The sequence below is a fragment of the Lasioglossum baleicum genome, chromosome 19, assembly GCF_051020765.1.
Source record: "Lasioglossum baleicum chromosome 19, iyLasBale1, whole genome shotgun sequence".
NCBI lineage: Eukaryota > Metazoa > Arthropoda > Insecta > Hymenoptera > Halictidae > Lasioglossum > Lasioglossum baleicum.
The window spans coordinates 1,051,860-1,058,229 of NC_134947.1; the positions used below are offsets into that span (position 1 = coordinate 1,051,860).

The following is a 6,370-nucleotide window of genomic DNA, read 5'->3' on the forward strand; positions in this document are numbered from 1 at the left end:
ATACTTCTGACCATCTTTTCCGGCTATACCTTAAGAATCAACGAAACCATTATTTAAAAAATACAAAATATATTTCTTTTTACATCGTTAAAACCGATTTTTCAAAAAAAATTAGGCCTAATTTCTCTTCGATATCTCTTTTAGATCAAAAGTTATAGCAAAATGTGCGTCGCGCCGCGTGCTGTGCCCGAGATTCAAATGCGCGCCGTCTCCAGATTCCGACTTTTCGCCTCATGCTTCCGAAACTTCGGCAACGTGAAAATCGAAGGAACGCGCGGCGTCGATCAGTCGAGCAGGTAGTCACACGGACATGGTAGAAGTACGTTTGTTGTGTAGCGCGCGTGCAATCGAACATGCACCAACACGGGCAAGCGCGGTCGACACCGCTCACGGATACGACGATACGTCAGGGAAGGGGAAACTGCCGTTCAGTTTTCAGCAGTTGTCAGTTGTCAGTTATTCTCTCAACTTTCAACAGTTCTCAAGTTCTCGTTCGCTTAGCTCGGTCGTAATATCTGTGGTTGTCAGGAGGACGCCGCCGCATGTCACATTGTACTTTCACTTTCGAGATATTGTCGTTTAAAGTTTTGATCACTAATGCTTTGACAAGGACATTGGTTATAAATTGTATTATTTTTTCGAGCCTTTTGAATTGATTTTCGTTACGTTTTTTCTGGTAAATACCTAATCCTACACTATAAAGTTCAATAAATGCATAAACTGAAATTTTTTGAAATTGTGACATGCAGCGTTTTTCTTGACACAATCACAGATATATTTACATAGCTTCGCTCTGTGGTTACACGTTACACTCGCGAGTGCGGTCTGCGTTGCGGCATTTGACTATTTGACTATTTATTAGATTGACTTGCTTGGATTATGTGATTACGTGGATTACTTGGATTATTTACGTGCACTACGTGGAAGGAAGGAAGAAAGGAAGGTATTTGTGTACATATTTATATTGGTTAATCGGTTTCATTTTGCTCAAATGTCTCCCAAAATCTTCGCGTGAAAAAGCGTGAGAACGCTTGTCGGCACACCACGCGACAGTGCCATGTGCCATCACGTATGAGGTGCTACGGGGCGAGTATGTTCACTTCAATGTAGAGTCCAAAATAGTAAATTGTTTGTTTCTTTATCACTTTATCACTCTCTTTTCCTTATCATCATTATCATTTATCACTTTAAACAAATCCAACACAATTCAGCTTTGGCCCATTCAGATTAGAATTAGCTTAGCAATATTCTAAATCGGCAAAATGATGGCTTAAACCAATTCAGTAAGGCAAGTATTAGGTTGTCCCAAAAGTTTCTTCCGCATTGTGTTCCTTTAATGTAGCTAAATAAATACAAACAATACGATAATCTTTATGTTAATATTTTAGTACTTCTTAATATGAATTTGCATTATGTGCATACATCGAAAAACAACTTTTGGTACAACCTAATATTTATTTAGCAATATTAAAGAAAGGCATTGCGGAAGGAACTTTTGGGACAACCTAATATTTAATCTTCTTCACTTGCTTCTCATCATCGAATTTTTTTATTTCTGGTAGTACATTCTTTTGTTTGTAGTTCAACTTTAATCGATTTTTTATAAATATCATTGCAATGTTTGAATCAGTTAGGTATATAAGTTGATGAAAAACGTCAGAAGACCTTTTGTAATTGTAGCACCAGAAATTAGAAAATTCGTTGAGATGAGCAATAAGCGAAGAAGATTAAATACTCACCTTTACTCACTGTGTAATTGAAAATCTAATTTACAGAACGGAGGATAAATATAATGTGCTATCCAGGGAAGGAGGAGAAGGAAGCTGCGGCAACCGGGGAAGAGGAAGACCTCTAATTTTTCACGTGGTACGTATATCTAATTATGCCATTCAACACACATGCATATATTGTACATTACTGATTTTCTTTGTATTTTTTAGGTATCCCACCTATGCCAGAACGTGCTACGGGCCACAAGTTTTGGGAAGCAGAGGCAACAACGTGTAATAATCACAATATACAGGGTGTTCCGTTTAAATACGAACACCTAAATATCTCTTCAGGTTATTGTGATGCAAAAAATATTTGTTACGTAATGTGCATGGTGTCAATGGACCAAATATCTGGCACACCGTGCACATTACGTAACAAATATTTTTTGCATCAGAATAACCTGAAGAGATATTTAGGTGTTCGTCCAATAATAAAGCATAGTAATAATAAAAAATTATAATATTTATTATATATATATATATATATATATTCCTTGTGTCATTGTCCATGTGTCTTTACCAAGTCCCTGCGGCGTATTAAAAAATAAGAAAAAGTAAATTTTCTTTTCCCTTATATGACACTTTGTCTTTTTTTGCATGGGGACATTTTTATCTTAGCTTCCATCTCTTGCAATCGATGCAGAGAATTTTTATTTTGCACAGATTATTTTTTTTTTCGTTTTCTCTCCTTGCATGTGACTGAATATTCATTCAAAAATCAGTATTGTCGGTAAAAAGGGAAACTGCTACATATTTGTACAATAGAAATCTACTTTATCGACATCTGCCACATTAGTGCGATCTGCCCTTACCGACGGCGCTGCCCTGTATAACGGCATCACCGACGAGATACTGTTAAAGACTGCCAGCACCGACGAGATACTATTAAAGACTGCCAGCCCCTGTGTTATTCCGCGGGACTGGTAAGTGGGCGCGAGTGGGCGCGGGGATAACGGGAAAGTTACAGTGATCTGATATACCACAGCGGTAAAAGTTCCACAATCGACGAGATATTCGTCAAGTTGAAGAAGAATGATATAGTAGAATGCTGACATTACCTATTCTGTAATTGCCTTATAATACTATATATAATTCTCTTATTGCATTCTTATTTTCCTTATTATCACCATTGTAATAATTGTTTACAATATAATCGATAGTTTATAGATGTAGGAAAAATGGAAGTAATTACTACGTAATATTCTACAAATGTATTGGAATTTAAAAGTAATTTGAACATTATTGCGTTATATATAAAATAATGATTCTTAAAAAATATTTTGTTATGTTGTGTAATGACAAAATTCAATCGTTCTTATTAAGTGCCTTAGTAGGAAACAGAAAATTAATTTTTTTTCTTATTTATCCCATACTTGTAATGCTCGACAGCATTATTGACTGCAATTATTAAAGTAGAGGTAGTAACAAGATAAAAGTATTAACTAATTAAACTAATTTTCGACGGCTCCTATCCATACAATATTATTTAGAGGCAGTATTTCGTACGAAGATATCTAAAAAAATCATTCTATTTGATTCTATACGAATATTTCTTGCACCATATATGACGCTATTTAAAAAGTGCGTGTAACATTATTTTATTTCATTCTGAACTGAACCACTTCCTGAAACATGATTCATTTATGAGTACATTGTGCGACGAGACGAAGAGCTAGCAGACGAAGTCGAAGTCGAAATCTTAAAAGAATAAGGACTCTCCGCGTCTCTTTTTTTCCCGACGCTGTCCGTCTTTGTGTCCGAAACTTGCGTCGCTCATTGCATAAGCAAATATCATCGGAATTATATAATTTTGGTATCATTTTCATAAAAAGAAACAAAATTCACCAAATATGTTAAGGAAAATCCTGTAAAAAAATAATGATAAATAATTAAGCTTTGTTGTTTGATTAGTAGTCTCACACCGATATACTCGACCCGACCCGTATCATGTTACAATGTTTCACTCCACTCCACGGCGACCGAAGCCCCCGAGCTTCACTTCCCTTTTCTCCGTTTGTCATCATAGAATAGTGTTTCCTGAAAATTGAATGTCTCTGGCCAGACTCGAGTTTTCGACATTTATAGCAAGCTTGCTATAATCTTATCTTATATGTCAAAATTTAGTTTTCTATTTAAAATATTTTGTTGTTAAAACTCATTAATAGTTTTAAATAGTACTTGAATATATTTAAAATGATATTGGAATATTGGAATATTACAATTTGGAATGAAGGGCCTAGCCGGACGAGATAGTCCTTCGAATTATTTAAACAGCCGTTGTGCCATTCAATTTTCGGTCCATTTTCCCCATTTACTTGCATTAATTTAATCATATAATTGCATTTAATTGAAATTGATATTTGAGATTTTTTCCCGATTTTTTGGTTCAAAATGTTAATTACACAAAGTGAAAAACACGCAAAAATTCGACAAATGCAGGTTTTTTAGAGAAATTGAAAAATAGCATTGATCATATTTTTAGACTATCAACATATGTACCAGAACTTTTTTTACGACAGCTCGTAAACGACAAAGAGGGACTGAGGTACGAGGCAGCCGACACAGTTCAAAAGGCTGCGTACCGATTACATCGATGCACATAGGAAAGTTTTTTATTTTTCAATCTTTTTTACGGAATTACCAATGTATTTGTGAGATCCTTCTAATTAAAATGAGCCTAAATACGGCATAATTTGAGCCATATTTACTTATTTAAAGTGTGATAATAATTACCTAATATAGGTTATTATAATATAGGTCATTTAATATAATATATTTATAATTATAAATAATTTAGGGATGTGCGGGCCCCTCGATGTTCGGGTTCGAGTCGGGTCGGGTCGCAGAAAGTCCGGCGGCGGCCCTTCGATTCGACTTCGAATTCGTCGGGCGGGTACGAAAAGAATCGAACAAGTTCGGGCGGACGAGTTATTGCGTTATCCGAGATTCAAATACTCTGCGTTCTTATGACATAGATAATGGTAATAATGGTTTTCTTTCTTTACTTATAACGTGATTTTTAATATACTTGGTGTTTTTATAACTACATTAGGTATATTCGCCAAACGCGTGCCTGCTCTTTATTTGTATTAAAGCTTGAATAATGCACGTTTCATGTGAAAAACTTAAAAGACAATATTTCTAGCTTTTTAACGAATTTTCTCCGAATGAACTTAGATATGTATCGATAATATCATTAAAATGTCTTTACGGAAGTTGTACAATACACCTAGAAGATTACAATATGGTAAAGTATGGCAATAATTAAAAACGAAATATAAATATAAACATTATACGTATTATATTTCGTGTTTATATTTTATTCTGTATTATCTATAGGCTCTATATAATTAACTTCCCGATTTTATAGGGAAGTTATTGTAATGACCCCGAAAATCGAAAATCGATTTTTTAGCAGATCTTCACGTTTCATGGTCATTGCAGTCATTTTAGGCTATTTTCAGCAAAATGTTCGTGTGTGTGTGTGTGTGTGTGTGTGTGCGCGCGCGTATGGCCGTTTCTATGTACACAAATTTTTCGTTAACGTTTTCAGAAAAAGTAACAACGCATTCAGGATGATGAATGATGCAATCGAAATGCCCCGCTGTAACTTAGAGCTGATTAGATTTTGGTCCATTTTGGTCAAGTAGTTTTTTAGTTTTTTTAGTTTTTTCGAAAGAAGTTCATTCAACAATGCAATTTATACGAGAGAACGGAAAGTTTCCACCGAAGAAACAAACATAATTACACAAAAAAATTTTTTTCGATTTCTTTAAAATTTAAAAAAAAAAATTTTTTTTTAATTTTTTTTTGTACCTTACGATGATGTTTCCGCTTACAATAATCGAAAATTATCCCAATGCAAGAGTGAGTTAATCATCTCTACTCGCGAGAATACATTTTCAAAGAATATCGATGAAAGTACAAAAAAAATTTATATTACAATCTTTAAAAAAACAATCAGTTCAAAACGAATTATTAACTGAGATTAAATTGAAAATTAATATAAACTATATGATAATTATTAATAACATTGATGTTGAAAACGGATTGATTAATGGAGCACACATGCGGAATATTAAAATTTATTACTTTTCAAGAAAATACTAAAATTCCGTCTATATTGTGGTTAGATTTTCAATTGGCCAGAGTAGGAGTGAAAGTAAGAACTCGTTATCGTGATTATATGAAAAATGCACAAATATTGATCAAAATTTTACACCAATAATAAAAATATTGACGTAGTCAATTTCCAGTGGTTCCTGCTGAAGCGATTACGATTCATAAAAGTCAGGGACAAACATACGAGAAAGTATGTTTGGATTTTAAAAAATCAGAAAGGCGAACTTTACAAATATTGTATGTAGCACTGAGCAGAGTTTCAAAATTGAGCGCAGTTTATATATTTTGGGACAATTTAAATTAACAGTATCGAAGAAAACCAAGATCACTACTGCAAACCCGGATAATGAGGAGTTGTATCGTTTGCGAAAAACTAATTAAGACAATTTATTTTGCAACATTAGTATGCTATAACAAGGAACCAAGCGAGCAACGAGCATACGATGTTGGTTTAATGTGACGCCATATAGCAAACA

General features: G+C 34.1%; 1 long non-coding RNA gene across 1 annotated transcript; it reads left to right on the forward strand.

The window, feature by feature from the left end:
- The first annotated feature begins 417 nt into the window (after window positions 1-417).
- On the forward strand, window positions 418-2,158 carry LOC143218381 (uncharacterized). Its single transcript, XR_013011033.1, has 3 exons — window positions 418-943; window positions 1,776-1,866; window positions 1,941-2,158. It is a non-coding gene; the product is annotated as an uncharacterized LOC143218381 (long non-coding RNA).
- Window positions 2,159-6,370: the final 4,212 nt, after the last annotated feature.